Consider the following 18,490-nt stretch of genomic DNA (forward strand, 5'->3'; position numbering starts at 1 on the left):
ACAACTGCTGCCTAGAGACTCTCCCTTCAGGGTCTTATGTTCTGAGGTGTTCCAATGTGCTCAGAGCCCTGTGTGGACTTCAGGGCCTCCTGCCCAAGGCCATCTTGTCTGGACTCCCACATACCACACATGCAATGGTGCTCACTCCTTCCTCACACTCAGGACTCAGGGGCAACTTCACCCAGGCCTGGTCAGCCCTCTCTCCCCTCTGAAAACCTCTAAGTAGCTCCCCAGAATCCTTGTACTGACATTGGCTTAGCCCAGCCAGCAAGTCATCAGGTGGCAGCAGTAGCATGCAAGGCTCACACACCCTTCCCATGCAGGAATGCAGAGTCCTCAGGAACTTCTCCTCCCTCCATGCCATCCTCTCTGCTCTGCACAGCAGCGCCATCCAGCGCCTGGACAGCACATGGCAAGTGGTCTCCAGGTGGGTCCTTCTCTCCACAGAAGCTGTGCACACCCAGGGACTAGCCAGTTTCACCACCAGCCCCAGAGCCAAGCCTGTATGACCTGGGCTGCTAGCCAGGAAAACAGGGACAGTGCCTGCATTATGCCTGTTCATGCACCGGCAAATGTTCAGTTCAATGTCTCACTGAAGCTGGACAGAGACCCAGAGGAGCTGTCCAGGGTTTCTGTGGTAATTCTACATTTCTGTCCAATTGAAATCCAAGCACAATTGTCTAATACAACTGGGCTGGACTCCATTGGGACATGAAGAAGAAATTGCTTCTGAGTCCTTGGGAGCTTCATGCAATCATTTGAAAACCTCTTGTTCAGGTAACTTGCAGGCCTGGCTCTAAAACAAAACCAAGCCTGTCTCCCTTCTCTCTCACTTTCCCATTTGTCACTTCTCTCTGTCCCTCCTACAGAGATAGCGTGGAGATATACCAGAAACTGTCAGAGATCGTTTCTCCTTCATGCTCTTACTTCCGGACCAAAGTGCTACTCTTTCAGGTAGAGAGAAAGGGGTCAGAAAGAACAGGGCTAAGAAGGCAAAAGTGGGATCCAGTTCCAAAAAGAAATGCTTTCCTGTTTTTTTTTTCTCTCCATTCTGGATCTTGAACTCAGGGCATGGCTGTTGTCCACCGTTTTTAATACTCAGTGCTCTTCATTTTCAGTCCCAAGCCCACTCCACGTTTGGAGTTGATTGTAATTCACAGACTCAGTGACTGTGGATTGAACTGGGATCACCCGATCTCAGGCTCCTGAGTACCTGGTATGTAAGTCAGCTGCACTGCTCAGGAGTGAGTTGCTCTGCCATGGGATATTTCAGAGCTGTCCTTAGAGCCAAAGAGACATAGCACACACTTGGTTTGGATCTTAACATTCAGAGCCAGGATGTCTACCTGAAGGAACTGGGTCTCTCTGTTCTCCCTAGAGCAGATGCTGCTCACCGCCATACAAACACAGAGAAGGACTAGACAGGGGAACTGAAGGTGGCTGGGGGTTTTCTTGACAAGGGAGGCCAGGCACTGCTCACTCAGCCCTGAAATCTCAGCTGGACATGACTGCGAGCCCTAACCTTGAGACTCAACCATGAAACCCCCCAAGTAAACTAGTCGCTCCGATAGACACCCACATAAATCAAGAAAGGAAAAGATGTATCTACCTCTACATTCCAACATACTGAGCTCCTTCACACACGACTCCAGAAGCCTCAGTGGGAAGGGCTACAGACTGGACTCCTCAATGCCTTGACCCGCTTGTCCACTACAGTATATCTGGGGAACTCCCCACCCAGATGCATAGAGAAAGATTTCTGCCAGGACACAGACACATAGGGAAGAGCTTTGTGGGAAAGAAGCTTTCTCATGATTCAGAGCCCCTCCCCTAGGTGAGGAAATCCAGAACTTTTTGTTAGTAAGTTAGCTGAAAGTCCATAATCCTCTCCCTCCTGGACTATTCTACCCTCCGGCCCATGACAATTATGGGAGCACTCACTGACTGGACCCTGCTCACAGAGTTAGTGTCTCTTCTATGATTGCCTACAGTGAAATGGACAGGCCACCATCTCTTCCTATTCCTCGGTCCCCTCCTGTCACCTATGAAGACTGAGGAATTTGGATGATTGATGAGACAATGAGGAGAAAGAAATTTCCAGGAGTCCAGAGAAGGCATTGGCACAGAGACTCAGGGCAGCACCACAGTGGGAGAAACCAGTGGATCCCATAGCGCTCAGAGGAACGTCATTTATTTGCAGAGTTTGCAGATGACGAAGCAGGCAGAGAGAGACCAGTTCAGAGCATGGCATCCCTCAGATCTGCTGAGGCAGAGAATTAACCAGAACAAAGCAGCAGGTGGCACTAGCTTTGGCACCATCCATGCTCAGGTCAGGGACAAAGGTTGAGTGGACACATGTCTCAGGAGTTCTGCTCTCCATTGTGACAGGAGCCTGGTGACTTTGCCCCCAAGGAGAAGAAGGCCAAGAGAGGCCAGAGGCAGGCTGAGGACATGGTGAGTGACTGTGTCCTGAACGCACCAAGAGTGCCTGTAAGAGAAGAGAAGAGAGGTCTGCTTGCTCATCTTACCTCTTGTTCCCCTGCCTGAAATAACTCCATAGACATGGGATTTGATTCTTATAATCCCTTGTCCTGAGTGGCTGCCAGAGACAAAGGAGGAGGAGAAGCCAGAGCATGGCAAAGCCTGTGTGGCAGGTGGCCTTCAGAGGCTCCTTAACTTGGGGAGGTGTCAATGCCACCCTTATACTGTTTATTATCCCAAGTGCAGAGAAGGGGCTCTAACAGATTGGCCAGAACAGGTGACTCTGATAAGAAAGGCCCTGTGAGGATGGAGGCTGTCTGGGGAGGCCTGCAATTGGGTCCTAGGCCATGGCACATCAACCCATCCAATTCCACAGGTTCACATCAAGGGCACCGTGCCCTACCTGAAAACTTTCCTAGGAGACTTCCGAATGATCGACACGGCCTTTAGGGACTTCCTGGATGTGAGTAGTCTGGGCATCACTGAGCTGCTGGGGTTGGGACAGAAAGTCTCCTGCTGTGTGCTGAGTTATGGCACAGTGAAGAGTTTCTTAAGATAACACTGCATCCATCTTAAGAAGGGATATCCAGAGCTGCTGGGATAGGGAGCTAGGGCACATAGCACAACTGGGACTCAAGTTCCTCTGGGCACAGTGGGCAGTTGGGATCAGTGGAAAACAAAGGACAGGCCAAGCAAGCACCAGTGAGTCCAGCTCAGCTGAGCCCTCAGTCACCCCATGTCCTCAAAAGGTTTGGACAAGATGATCCCAGAACCTCTTTGGAGATGTGTCCAGGTCCCACCTAGGACTTGGTTCAGAGGCACATGTAGATGCCCTCTGTCCCATGGAAGAGGACCAGCCCCTGACAGGGAGGACTGAAGGGAGGAAGGGTGGGGTTCTCCTCACATTGTTCTCTGCCTTCTAGGAGGGAGTCATCCATTTTCAGAAATTGAGAAAGGTGAGTTTCAGGTGCCCTCCTGGCTGGATGGGGACCAGCAGCAGAGTCAGCTTCAGTCACCATGACCGGTAGGGAAATTTGGTTCAGAGTGCAGATCTTTCCTGACGACAGGGTGGGGATGTGAAGTGGGAGAGGAGAGCTTCCTGTGAATGAGTGTGGACACAGTTGTGAGAGCCACAGCACCCTGATGCACTGAAGCTTCCCAGAGCAAAGCCTGGTGAATGCTCTTCCCCTGGGCATCACAGCACAGCCCTCCACTCACCTCATGCTCTCCCTGGCCAGGAATATGCAATCATGGAGCAACTGAAGCAGCTACAGGCAAGCTGCAGCTATGAACACATCACCCCAGACGAGAAGTTTCTAGGCTGGTTCAGAGACCTGGAGCAGCTCAGTGAGGAGGCCAGGTGAGCTGGGAGGCACTAGCACAGGGAGAGTCGCCTGTCACTGGGATGTGGTGCCATCCTGAGTGTCACATGTCTGGACTTGAGGACTTACACTCCCTAGGGGCAGTGACCAGGTGGGTGGCAGGCTCAGAATTGAAGCAGAATCTGGGAGGTCCCAAGCTTCTATTTGGTCAGCTCACCTCACACCCCTTGCCTAGCTATGACCTGTCATGTGCACTGGAGCCTCCGGGACAGAATGACACTGCAAGCCCTCCGACCAAGAAGCGCTTCAGCATCTGGAAGGCCTGGAAGAAGTAAGGACCTGGCCACTGATGGGCAAGAACCAGGGAAGATGATGGGATGGGTGTGGGAATGAGACAGGCTGTGGATGAGACATTTCCATTGAGAAGCCAGGTCTGGCACTCAGTTCTCTGGGGTGTCTGCCCCTCTGCTTACACTGAGTTCTGTCTCTGTGATTCATCCATCACATAAGGGAATGGGAAAATGTTAACTGACCCAGATCATGGAGTGGAGATTCGGGTCCCCAGTGTTTGAAGTCTAGGGTCTTGTGTGTGTCCTGAGAGAAGTTCCTTCAGTAAGCTGACCCCTCTCTAAAGCCACCAGACCCAGAGTGCTGCACCTAGTACCAGTGGCAGCTCCCAGTTGAAGTGGATGGAGCAGGACAAGGCTGGCCCTGAGATGAGCAGCACAAACACCACTGCAGTGCAGTCAGACAGCAATGTGCAGTCAGCTCCCTCCTCCAGCTCCTACCCAGAGCTCATCACGAGCATCTCACAAACATCCTCAGGCTACCCAAAAAAGGTGACTTCCTGTCTTGCCCATAGTCCTCTTTCCACTGCCTGAGAGGAAAGCCCTAGACCTGGTTGGAAACCTGGACTTCTCCTGATGTTGCTGTCATCCACAGGTCCAGGGATCCTCCTCCCGGTCCACTGGGGTGACCAGCTTGGCTTCTGCCAGCCAATCCTCACCCACAGACACCAGCACAATGGACACCAATTCAGCCAACACTCACAGCGGCACCTCAGGGCAGAGTAGTGACAGCTCATCCGTGCCTCCCCATCTCAGGCTGGGAGACTCGTGTGTCATCAGGGTGGTGCTGCCTGTGGAAAACAGACGTCTATGCAGAAGCATTGAGGTGAGTTGGGCGGCTGCATTTCCTTCTGCTCTTCTGACCTAAAAAAGAGGGAGGGAAAATTATGCCCAGTCTCCAGGCAAGAATAGATCCTCAGGCAGGGTCAGTGAGGAGTCCCGAGAGGAAGAATGCGGACAAAGATTGGGGAAATCCTAGGCTCTGGAGGGCATAGTTTAGATACTTCACTTTCCCCAGGAAACAACCTAAAGGCTGGTGTTTGATCACAAGATTAGTAGTGAATAAACACGATTGCCAGTTGAGACTGTTTACTGTCTCACAGACAATCCTCGCACATTACTTAGTAGGCTCTTCTGACAATCACATCTGGGTTGGAGGACAGCGAGACATAGGGATCCTATGTTCTGGGAAGATGAGGAATGTCTAAGGCAGGGTGCTGAAGATGATGGAGCTAAAAGATCTGCTCACAAGTAAACTCCTCACAGGAGACAGAGATGTCTGCTCTTCTAGCTACTCAACTGGGCAGATGACATTCAGAGCCCCTCCTTCCTCGTGCTGGGTCTGGTGTCTGCATCTGGTTCAGTCCTCTTACCCACAGGAAGGAGAATGGGTGTCATGAGCAGTCATCTGGGGAGGGAACGACTTCCTCTCTCCTGGACTCTCAGTGTTAGGGGAGTTGATCAAGGCTCCACGGGGTGTCGTTCATCACTGCATCCTCCAACTCACCCCAGATCTGGCTAGGAGCAGGCACTGGGCACTTGGCTGGCTCCTCCCTTGCCTGGGGTTTCTGGAGGTTATTGTGTATTCCACTAAATCTCAGGGGCCCACACCTGGAAAGCAGATCCAGGAACAGCTGGTAAACTCTACTAAGAATACTAAATAACCAACTTCAATGCATGGACTCCTCTTCAGGAAGGAAGGGTTAAAACACACCCATGACACCCCATGGCATTTCTCATGTTTAACACTAACATGGTTCCACAGAAGCCCTGGATACTGACTTCAGGGAGGGACCCCTGGGACCCAGTCCTCAAGGCCTGTTTCCTGATCCAACCCAGGTGACCAACCAGGAGAAGACCCGAGATGTCATCGTGAAAGCTATCAAGAAATTCCAGGTGCGTGGATACAAGCCAGAAGACTTAGAGCTGGTGCAAATCATCACACAGGATCAAAGTGAGTCCTAAACCAATAGCTAGGAGAGGCAAATAAGTAGGTGGGCAGGGACCCAGGAGTTTGGACTGGTGGTAGAGAGCTCATCTAGAATGCAAGAACACCAGGGTTCGATTCCTTGGAAATGTATACATAGACAAAAAAAAAGCCAGAAGTGGTGCTGTTAGAACTCTAGCCTTCAGAAAGCCCCAAGGCAGACATCCGGCCCTGACTTCAAGCCTCTAGGTCTAGCAAAAAAAAAGAAGTATGGCAGGAGAGAGTATCTTCACCCATTGGAGCATTGAGGAATGCTCCATGGATTTCTAGTTTCTCCAGAGCTTTTAACATAGAGGGGTGTTGGATCTTGTCAAATGCCTTTTCTGCATCTATTGAGGCAATCATGTGATTTTTGTCCTTGCTCCTGTTGATGTGTTGAATTATATTAATTGATTTGCATATGTTGAACCAGCTTTGCCTCCCTGTGATGAAACCTATTTGATCATAGTGTATAATTTTTTGATGAGTTGTTGTAGACGGTTGGCCAGTATTTTGTTGAGAAGTTTTGCATCGATGTTCATCAAAGATATAGGTCTGTAGTTCTCTTTCTTTGATGAAGAAATGCTCAACATCTTTGGTCATAAAAGAAATGCAAATCAAAACAACTCTAAGATTCCACCTCACTCCAGTCAGAATGGCCAGGATCAAGAAAACTAATAACAACAGATGCTGGAGTGGATATGGCCAGGAGGGATCACTGCTACACTGTTGATGGGAGTTCAAACTCGTTCAACCACTATGGAAAGCAGTATGGCAGTTCCTCACAAGACTAAACATAGAGCTCCCCTATGACCCAGCATATCCACTACTTGGCATTTACCCAATCATCCAGAAACAAAGACATACTAAATCCACCAGCACAACAATGTTCATTGCAGCACTATTTACCATAGCAAAGATATGGAACCAACCTAGATGTCCCTCAGTTGATGAGTGGATCAACAAGATGTGGTATTTGTACACAATGGAATTCTATGCTGCTGTCAGAAAGAATGACATTGCCCCATTTGTTAGGAAATGGAAAGACTTAGAAAAGATCATATTAAGTGATGTAAGCCAGACTCAAAGGAACTTAGGATCAATGGTTTCCCTCATTTGTCATAATCAGTAGAAACCTTGGGCTCTCCTAGCAGAGATTTGTAATAGAGCAAAACCTTGATACAAAAGGCCATATAGTAGGATGCTTAATGAAAGGATCTCTAGGATATAGAAACATAAACCACATAATGAATGATTGTTGTTCTTAAGGTGCTATGTTATCTCTCATCTCTTTTGCTGTTCCTTGGTTATCTCATATTGTTACAGTATCTCACTTTGTTACCTGATATATCGGATATATTTGTATTTGGTTATTTGAAATTGGATAGGGAAGGGGGGAAAACCAAGATTCGGGTGGGGGGTAGGTGGGGGGGAGGGTAATGGGGAACAAGACATGTGAAAGGATATCAATGTATGTGAATTAATGCACCCTCTATCTTTCAAATATCATGGAACCCTTTTATTAATTACAATAAAAAATTATTTGAAAATATGTGTAAAAAAAAAGGACTTGCAGAGCTCTGTTAAAGCTAGAGCATCATTTCTAGCAGAGAAAGCTGCCTTCGTTAAGGCTGAACAATCACTTCCTATGGAAGAGGAAAGAATAGTAAATTTGTTTTTTGCATAAAAGTCGTTCTTATTGCTGATGGGTCATATGAAAGAGTTACGCTTCATTGTCAACAGATTACATTTTCCGTTTATTCTGCATATATGCGAAGCTATCCATGTGCATTCTAAATATGCTTATGGTGAAGAAAACTCTCATGGCCACACCTGTCATACTAGCCACTCAAGAGGTAGAAAGTTGGAAGATCTCAGTTTGAGACTAGCGAAGGCAGAAAAGTTTGCTATGCCCCATTTCCAAAATAACCAGCAAAGAGCAAGGGTGGAGGCTTGGGTCAAATGATAGAGCACCAGCCTAGCAAGTATGAGGCCCGGAGTTCAAAACTTAATACTGCCAAAAGAAAAAAAGTGTTTAAAGTTATTAGAAAGCAATAGGCTCGGGCCATGAGTTTGGTGAGGTTCAATTCCTCAGTACCACATACATAGAAAAAAAAAAGCCGTAAATGGTGCTGAGGCTCAACTGGTAGAGCTCTAGCCCTGAGAAAGTCCAAGGACAGTGCCCAGGCCCTGAGCTCAAGCCCAGTACTGGCAAAAAAAGCAATAGGCTATTAACAGGCATGGCCAGAGGAGGACTTAGTGATATTTAGTATCTTTATTTTTTTCTTTCAGAAATTGTAGGATTTAGAAATCATCTGGGCATGGGTGACTCATGCCTGTAATCAATTTTTCAATTTTAAGAATATTTCCTTATACATAATGAGCTATTTTTTGGATAGACTTAACATGAAAAAAATTATTTATGATCCAAATTCACATAGCCTGGAGTCATTTACATGGTATTTTTAAATTATATTTGTATTATCATTAATAGTTATGGAATTACCATTCCATGGATCAGTTTATGAATACAATACATCTTTATTGATGATATTTGTTAAACAATTCTCTATATGAAGCCAACCTTCAGGATTTGGAAATTTCCTCTCCTGTTGTCATCTTGATTATTGATAAGCTATCAATGTTCCCAGATTTGAGATTTTCAGACACAAGGTATTCACCCTGCCTTTGCATCCATCTACTAAGGTGAGTTCTAAGTGACGCTCTTTATTCTGAGAGGTTCAGAAGAATTTTTTTTATGGATTGTGTGGAAGGCCCTGTTAGAGAGACAAATAACTGTGAATATTGCACCTCTCCTGGCCACAGTATGTGGTACCAGACCAAACTCCATCAGTGGACAGAGCCAAGTGGTGACCCAGGCCAGATCTACCCACCTCAGTTTGCTTGGCCATGTAACTGTGAGCAATAAACAGTCTGAGAGGATGTCATTCCAAGAGCAAATGGAAAACCCTGATCAATGGCCAAGGTAATAGCACAGGAAAGAATAAATATCAGATTAGAGACCAGAGAGGCTCAGACAGAGCTTCAAATGGCTTGCACCAGAAGCCATGTATTGACTTGCTTGCTGTAAACAGAAAGAACACTGTTTTCACTCGGCCATCATGAGAAATGTTTGGTTTTGAAAACTTCTCTGCACTCTCCTCTGACCAGCTAACCATATTTATTTAGTCATCCCCATAGATAATCAAATTTCTTATAGGACTGGATGTCATTTTAGTGAATTTGCCAGTGATTTTCATCTTCTTCCTCTTCTTTTTGCATTAGAACACTAATGGATATAGATCACAGGGCAGGAGTAGGGAGGACAAGGAAATCTTTCTCCTGAGAAATCTGAAACCAAAAGATCAGCTTGGCCCTGGAGTTACTGAGTGGTCATCAGATGTATACAAAAAAACAGGTGCTTGACTTGTTCAAGAAAAAAAAATCATAGTGAATAATATTAGCTCTGTTGGAATCTTTCTTTGTCACTAGGACACATTTTCCTGGGTGGCTTTGGTTTAGTTCCCATACCCTAGGAGAGTTACTGTGTTTTCACGGTCATGGATTCCTTAGTTTAGGGAAAAGAAAGAAGAAAGTTATGATCAAGGAAAACAACAAGCCCAGTGCCACTTCCTACTAAGAGAAATGAGAGGAATAGATAAGTGCTTCAGCCTAAGGTGGAAATGACAGGCACTGAGGTCTGCTGCTGTGCTCAGTAAAGGGTGCAAACAAGCAGCCACAGTCCCCACCCAGCACTGTGTTCAGCCTCACAAGTCACTGACTCTCTGTCCTCCAAGTCAGGGGGAGCCCAACGCCCTCAGCCCACAAGCACTGCAGTGACCTACGAGCTCTCTAGGCTGATGACAGCTGGTTGAACCATCCAGGGGGCTTTCAGTACCCAGAAACATGGCCCAAATCTTGGCTTTAAGTGTTAGTGGCTTCCCAATAAGAAGAGAGATGTCAGGGGCTGGGAGTTTGGCCTAGTGGTAGAGTGCTTGCCTAGTATGCACGAAGACCCGGGTTCAATTCCACGGTACCACATACATAGAAAAAAGCCAGAAATGGTGCTGAGGCTCAAGTGTAGAGCTCTAACTTTGAGAAAGTCCAAGGACAGTGCTCAGGCCCTGAGCTCAAGCCCACGACTGGCAAAAAAAAAGAGAGATGTCATAATCTGAAGACATCTAGTCTGAGAACCTTAGGAGGAGAAAGCTGATAGGGAGCCCCACCAGGGGCTCTCGGCCTTTGTAGGCACCCAGAGGACATTGAGTGGAAGTGCTTGTTAAATGGCGTGCTAAAAGGAAAAATTCATTACAGCACCAACAGGCCATTACGGAACTTTTAGCCTTGCCAAATTGATGGGCCATAATAAATGATGATTTCTTGTTCAATTCAATTAAGAGATATTTAGTAAATAAGGACCATATGCCAGCCTTAAGCTCAATGTGGAGACAGAAGAGAAGCAGCAGAAGCCCCCCTCTGTGTTGTTCACTGTTCTCAGAATGGACACAGGACACTGTGATGTCCACGTCCAGACAAAGCTTGTATGAAGGATCAGGAATCCCCAAGGAGGGAATCATGGTGGAACAGGAGAGGAAATGCATCTGACTTGGGAAGCTGGATGTATGGAGGTGAGTCAGAGGTTTAGTATTTGCCCTAGGAAAGAAAAGGGCAATGACAGCATTCAAGACAGGCTCAGTATGTGACCTGGGTGAAGGCCAGTGGGATATGGTTCCCATTAGACTAGAAAGCTTGGATCTGGCCAGTAGGATCAATGGATAGATAGATAGATAGATTCTGTACAGATGTGAAAGTATACATGTATATATACATATACATATATATATAGTACCAGTAGAGATAGATAGAGATAAATAGGTAGATAGATAGAACGATAGATAGATCCGTGATGTTCTTATTTATGAAAATAACAAATCTTTCTGCAGGAGAAAAATCTCTCAATAACCTAATCACATAAATCAGTGATTTTTAATAGGTCTTGAACTTATTAAGACATCATTTCCCAACATTTCAAGCAAAATGATTCACCAAAGAAACAATTTCCACTGCATCCAGAATTGTTCATCTTACCCTTGCCATAAATTATTGTAGCAGGGAACTCCTTGGGGAGAAGAGCCAGGAGTAGCTTCTGTTAAAATAATACCATGCTTTAGGCTCATGGACCTCTGGACTGTATTGCTTTTTCATGCTGAGATGTCATAAAGAATTCTCACTAGAAATTAGTACAATTTTTGTTACTTTCAACACTTACACACTACCAGATATGGCTTATTTAGAATGCTCCTTTATATCAAGTGTCTGTTTTGGATTTTGGTTGCCATTGCTTCTTCACTTATTCATTTAAATTTTTACATTGTCTTTTTTCTATGTTTCTGTATTACACATGCCTTTCCTCTCTGTTCCTCCTTAGCGTTATTTTATTTTGTGTCAATACTAGTGCTTAGACTCCAGGGCTGGATGTTGCCCCTTAGCTTTTCCATTTAAGGTTATCAGTCTACCACTTATGCTACAGCTCCACTTCCAGTTTTTTTTTTGCTGGTTAATTGGAAATAAGAGTCTTAAGAACTTTTCTACTTGGTTTGCCTTCAAACCAAGGTCCTCAGATCTCCTCCTGCATAGTGAGGATTACAGGCATGAGCTACTGGCTCATGAGCGCTCATGGTAAGGAAAACAAGCTTCAACCTCTACTCTTTTCTTATTTCTGGATCCTTTTCTCTCCTGTCTCTCTCTTCCCATCCCCTTCCTCTCAACATTCCTACCTTGATTTCTCGTTCTCCCTCTTCTTTCTCTCATACCTTTTCTTTTCCCTCTTGTAGCTTGTTATTTTCCCATCCCCCCTCCCTCTCTCTCTCCCTCTCTCCCTCCCACCTTCCCTCCCTCTCTGCCAGTGAGGTGTTATCTACATTCACTATGCCAACTACCTACTTCCAGTCATGGGACCCCACCACAATAAAAATGCATAGTATTTTCACCCCCAAAGTCTTCCCTCAGCAATGACTAAGCAGATGTGTTACAATGACTCATAGCTTTGGCTAGTCGTGTGCTAGAATCCTGCAGTCTATGCCTTTGTCTTCCTCCTTCCGCACAGCAACAACTTTAGATTTCTCTATCTGTGGATTCTCAACAATCCATCAGCCTCCACTTCTACTGGGTGGGTTGTTAGCATAGACTGGGTCACTGGGTGGAGTAATGATACTCAATTTACATGACTATGAATACAGCTACTAGTAACATTACGTGCAGGCCTTTGTGTGGCTGGAGCATCTTGGTTCCCCTTCCTTCAGGGGATCCCCACTTTCCACTTTTAGTCTATCTGCCTCAACTCTGTGTCCCCCATAAATGTTTGTTGAATAGCCCCTGGTACTGGGACTTGACCTCAGAACCTTGCCCCTGCTTAGCCTGTTTATTTAAATGGTCTCTCTTGCTAGAGTCACTCCTTTGAGTGACAGCTTTGTGCTGTTTTGGGGACTGATCTCCTGAACTTTTCTTTTTTTTTTCTATGAAAATTTCTTTAATTTGATCCTTTTGGAAATACACTTTCTCATTTTTATTTTCACAATACAAAAATGTTCAATGTCTACTAATGATCTATTGGAAGCAGACGATAGGGAGGAGGTTCTGAGCATGCAGTTGTCACTGGTGCTCACATCCAAGTCAGGGTTCACCATGATCTGCCTCTCCCCACCCCTCCTCTCTCTCTCTCTCTCTGTCTCTCTGTCTCTCTCTCTCTCTCTCTCTCTCTCTCTTTCTCTCTCTCTCTCTCTCTCTCTCTCTCACACACACACACACACACACACACACATTGCGTACACATATGCACACAGAAACATCAAGCAAGGATGAGCAATGAAGAAACTCTGCAGAGCGAGCCAAGCACCCACTTATAACAGCATTAGATTTTTCTCTGGGCCACTTCACAAAAGCTGGCATGGCAGGAGAGTGTAATGGCCCACGCCGGCTCCTCCAGGGATCCACCCTGCATCATTCCCACAGGAAACAAGCCTGACTGATGTTTTCAAGCAGCTGTGGTGGGAAGCTGTGGCCTCCAGGAGCCATGCCCTTGACCTCTGACTGCCCCACAGACTGGGACAGGCAGTAGTGAGCTCAAGCCTGAACCTGAGGCCAAGACACCAGATGTGGGCTCTGTTTTCATACAGACCAGCAGGAAAGCTTTCCAGGTGCAGAAAATAATTAACAGGTTATTATAGTAACTCCGATGCTCACAACGGCCCACAGCTGTGATGTGTGTCCATAGTTAGTTTAGATTAAAAAGGAGAAAGAAAGAAAGGGAAAAAAAGCAGCAGCCACTAAAGTAAAAACTGGAAACCCTCATGGTTTTGCCCCTCCCACACCATGCTTTTGTAACGCAATGCAGTGTGGTTTCCCAGCATGCTCCTCAGGTCTTGGTTACCTGGTGTCAAGAACTTTGAAGAGCTTGGCCAGGCTGACCATACGGCTCCCTAACAAAGGAAGCTCTTCCTTCATCCTTTTCAATTTCTTGGCCTTCTTGCATCCCTCCTTCTTGCTCCATCTCCCAAGCTGGCTTCTCCTGCATTGTAATCTTCTCTCCCACTGTGCTGGTAGCCGAGAAGCTGTTGGTGCAGAAGTCATGGTTCTGTCACTTATGAGACGAGGTTTTCGTGTCCAGCTTCTTCTGCTCCACTTCTTGCCAACTGTCTTCTTTCCGTTTTCTCTTGGTCTACTTGTCTTCCCATTTCTTCCCAACATTCTCAGCATAGTTTTGGATCCATAGCTTTCTGCATATTTGCTGGTATTCATATCAATCTTAACTAAGTCAGGCTGGCTGAGAGATGCGAAGGCCGATGTGCCATCAATCCAGGATTTGTGAATGTTACCAAAGGCACTGAAAAGCTGGTAAAGGTCACTGGTTTTCCACACCTTAGGAAATGTCACATAGAGTCATGGTCACATTTAGACTGCAAGTCTGGCCCTTCCAGGTTTAGATCAGGGGGTCTAGGATCCCCATGAGAGATAGCTTGTTTAAAAAAAGCTCGGTGAGTTTTGATTTGGCAGACACATGAATTTTTGGTGGACCAAGAAAAGAACCAGGATGTTCATGTGGGGCTGAAGCGCAGTCAGGTGATAGAAACATCACAGAGCTGCTCGCAAGCTTGGAAAACCTTCCGCACTTTCAACTTTAGGAAGGTTGAAAAGTGTCTCTTTTAACCACTTTTCCAATTCTGCAAGGGATGTGTTGTTAATGATTTCCTTAAAAGGCTGTGTGCTGGCCATCAATTTAGTATCCCAGAGCCTGGGAAAGACACACATCATCATCTCCTTAAAGCCATTCAAATGCGGAGGCAGAGGGCAGTAGAACTGGTGGACTGAGTGCATGATGTTCAGGAGCATATTGTGTCCCAGAATGAGTGATGGCATGAATGACTCTTGAGAATCCCACAGCGTCATTAAGTTCCTCCTGTTCTTTAGCATGTTTCTGCTGCTCCCTTCTCTTGCGTTCGTCCTCATTACTTTGCAGACAACTATGTATTGCTCCTTCTTTTCTGTTTCTCAAGTCTCAACATGAATGCTTTGGGGATACTTCCAGCTCAAAGTTTGATTAATTAGCTTTCTTTGGAACCCACTCCATGGCTCTAAATCCAAATTCTTGTTCTCTTCGCTTTGTAGTAAGTCTTCTATTTTCATTACAGCTTGCTCAATAAGCTTCTTCTGATCTTCAGGAATCATCACAGGGCACTGTGAAGTGTCGGGAGACATGTAGGCCAGTGCCCCCTCGCCATTAGCCTGAGAACGTTTTTCATCATATTGCTCTCTCAGCTATCATTCTTCTTCCTGATTTAAATATGGAATTCCATTGAGAAAAACTTTATTAAAATCAAATCCTTGGCTTGCTAGGAAATCAGTGCTGGAGCTCTGACAAACGAATTTGACATCTGGTGAGGATCTACTGAAGGGCTTGGGAAAAACATAGAAGTTCAATGACTTTGTTATATGTTTTGAATCTGTGTGGTCTGTGTACTTAAAAGTGCAAAGGCCAAACTGAAACGGCAAAAAGTCCGTGGAATGCCTTTTAAGCTTCTGATATCTCTCTTTTGGAGTGTCAAAACCATAAGTTAATGTGGGCACTGAGGGTCCATTACTGATTCCCCATCGATAGCAGAGGAATCTGCCTCCTCTATGGCCAGGTACACTTTATGAAGATTACTCTTCCTGTGGGGCCAGGTAGCTCATGAACTTTTCTGTCAGGACTGGCTTTGAACTGCAAACCTCTGGCTCTCAACTTCCTGATTACCTAGGATTACAAGTGTAAACACTAGCACCTGACTTGAATGTGCCTTTGAATACCATCACAATTGAATTGCCCAAGGAAGTATAATCTAAGGTAATTTTAGCAACTATATCCTGTAATATATCCCTGTTATAATATATAACTATATCCATGTTAGAATTTATTTCATAAACATATACATTCACTATTTGGGTTTATTTAATTTCCTTCTTATTTTTAATTGATACATAATAACTTCACGGATTTGAGTCTTGCGATGGGCTGTGATAAACTTTAGATATTATGTGATAATTAAATCAGTTGGTTTCGCTCCTTAAACATTTATCTTTAGGGTGAAATATTAATAATCCTTCTAACAGCTCTAAATGTACATTCCTGTCATCTCTACACCCTCCTGTCAGCAGAACTCCACTACTGTTGCTCCTATCTAATCATGACTTAATAGCCATTCATAAATCCTATCATAGTAGCTGCCTTTCCACTCTGTGAAATCAACTACTGTGCGTGCGTGCGTGTGTGCTTGTGTGTGTGTGTGTGTGTGTGTGTGTGTGTGTGTGTGTGCGCGCGTGTGTGTGTTGTATATGCCAACACTTGGGCTTGGATTCAGAACTTGGGTACTATCTTTTTAGTTCTTTTGCTCAGAGTTGGTACTCTACTACTTGTGCAATGGCTCCATTTTTTGGCTTTTTTGGTCCATAGTGGGAGATAAGTCTCATAGACTTTCCTGCCCAGTCTGGCTTTGAACCATCATCCTCAGATCTCAGCCTTCTAAGAGGTCAACTATTTTTATTCCACAAAATAGGAAGATTGTGTGGTATCAGACTTTCTATTCCCGGCTTCCTCATTTAACGTAGTGTCCTATTGGTTCATCTATGTGGTTCAAAGCAGCAGCATTTCATTCTCTGGCTATATATCCAGATCACATGGTCATTCCAGTTGTGATTTTTTTAAAGTCCATGCTGCTTTCCACAACTTAGTCGTAACTAAACTAATATCTACAGTTTGGTTTGTAAAGGTTCCCTTTTCTTAACCTTCTGACAATTTACAACTCAGTTTCTCTCTCATTGATTGAATATTTTATTTCTGTAACAATTTTGATCTGTTTTTACAGCTTAACCTTTGTTAGAATAGACAATGACAAATTTGAAATACCTTATCTGTAGCATCACAGTTCAAATGCATTGAAAAGTTTTTAATCTTAATGACTAAGCCTGACCTAGCCTGAACTCACCAGGTGGTTGCAGCTGGGGGAGGGTTTAATTTCTTGCATTCTACTACATTTCTGAAAACATAAAATATTGGTTGATATGCCCTTACTTTGTATTATTAAAAAAATCCTTAGTTATGGCTATAATGTTTTCCTAACTATTGAAAAGTAATGCCCAGTAAGGGAACTGCAAGCTAGGTAGCACACTATAATGACATACCTGTTAGTTTAGTTGTGGCTATTTTATGCTGACTCCCTGAAAAGACAGCACAGGCTGATATTTCATGACATTTGCAAACTTCCCCACCTGGAGAAATGAGAGCTGCTCTTTCTCAGCAATGTGCATTCTGTATTCAAATCACAATCCTTACCCTTCCAAGCAACAAATGGAGTCCTCCTTTTTCTTTGGAGATGTTCTGGTTTGAGCAGGGGCAGAGGGGGTGGGGAGGCAGGAGGGACTGAATCCCAATCTCTGCAGTGAGGCCTTCGGTTCAAGCAGAGCAGGTTTACACTGGCTTCTCTTTGACAAGGATTCATCAAAGTTTTGCAGGCCAATGAAATATTTATGACAGGAATTGTCTGGAAGCAGTCTGGGTGGGTGGGAGTATGTAGAAGAGTCAGTGCATTGTGGGTAGAAGAATTCATCCTAGGATTCGGGCCCTATAATGTGTGGCAAGGTTGGGGAAGTGAAGTCTGAAAGGGAAGAAGACCAGTCGATCTGAGAACAGAAGTGTCTAGATGGGTGACATTCTGGAGGATCTCAGGGAACTCGTTCCTGGATATGGCTGCCATATTGAAGAAGTGTCAGTGAAGCGTCCAGAAATGGGCCTGCTGTCACTCTGGGCTGTCTCACCGAGAAGCACTGTATCCCTAGTGGAGGAACATAAGGGAGATGCAACCTGCCTATGCCTCAATGTTAGCTTTTACTGCACAAATACCTTCAGAAGCAGCAATTCAGATTGTGTGTCCATCTGTGTCTAATTCAGAACCATAGAGGGTTAGGAGGAGTCCCAAGCTTGATGGATTTGGGACAGCCACAGCCCAGCACTTAGGATGCGACTCTAAAGTGCAAATTACTGTTTTATACATTCATTCCCTACATCATCTTCTGAAAACATGAAGGATGAATTTCTTGAAGGCTCAAAAGACATAACAGTCATATTATGTAGAATACAGTGGTTGGCATTGTGGTTCAAAGCCTTAGGGCTTCAAAATCAAAAGATTTCTCAGTAAGTATTGTGAGTTCTATTTAATACACATTGGTAAAAACGCTCATGCTGTCTTTTTCCTTCTCTTTAAGCACTTTGGGACTCTTTTTCACTTGGTAACTCAGAGAATGGGGGAAACTCAAAGTCCTGGGAAGGGCTGGAAAGCTGGATTTGGAGTCAACAACATGGTGGATAGCAGATTCTGTGTATTTCAGGGCTGACCTTCATGTGGCTGCATATCTCTCTCCACCTGTGGTTTTTAGCTTTTTCTTTAGCCTTTTAAAAAATCTAATATTTAATTTTTTGTTATCTTCAAGTAGTTGCCCAAAAGGATTTCACTTCATCATATCAGTTTATGAGTACAATGAATCTTGATCAGGGTCACCTCACCCATCATTTCCCCTCATCTCACCTAACACCACTCATCTTCTCAAGTCACCTGGCTCCATGTTGGCTAGATCTCACGTGCAGAACCTGTCCGGTTCTGCACACCTTGCCCTGATTTCTTTCCTTTCCCATCAAGCATTTAGGGATTGGTTTCTGCAACATGCACCTAGTAAAGGGATCACATGGCACCTGGAATGGTTACCTGAAGCTCGTTAGTCCTGGCAGAAGCCAGGATTTGGGGGCAGGGATCAAATGGGGGCGTGTTAGAAGTGGACTCCATGTAGGG

At 45.1% G+C, this 18,490-nt stretch overlaps 1 long non-coding RNA gene and 1 pseudogene across 2 annotated transcripts; both read right to left on the reverse strand.

Moving 5' to 3' along the window:
- Positions 1–2,248: 2,248 nt before the first annotated feature.
- On the reverse strand, positions 2,249–5,500 carry LOC150039512 (uncharacterized). Of its 2 annotated transcripts, none has more exons than XR_016534345.1 (3): positions 5,451–5,500; positions 4,854–5,014; positions 2,249–2,488 (listed from the first exon to the last, which is right to left on the reverse strand). It is a non-coding gene; the product is annotated as an uncharacterized LOC150039512 (long non-coding RNA). The 2 variants fall into 2 exon arrangements; XR_016534344.1 differs by lacking the exon at positions 2,249–2,488 and adding an exon at positions 3,430–3,580.
- Positions 5,501–10,297: 4,797 nt separating this feature from the next.
- On the reverse strand, positions 10,298–18,484 carry LOC150039513 (poly(A)-specific ribonuclease PARN-like; annotated as a pseudogene).
- Positions 18,485–18,490: the final 6 nt, after the last annotated feature.

The sequence above is a fragment of the Megascapheus bottae genome, unplaced genomic scaffold (genome assembly GCF_031878675.1).
Source record: "Megascapheus bottae isolate mThoBot1 unplaced genomic scaffold, mThoBot2.hap1 HAP1_SCAFFOLD_91, whole genome shotgun sequence".
In the NCBI taxonomy this organism is placed as follows: domain Eukaryota; kingdom Metazoa; phylum Chordata; class Mammalia; order Rodentia; family Geomyidae; genus Megascapheus; species Megascapheus bottae.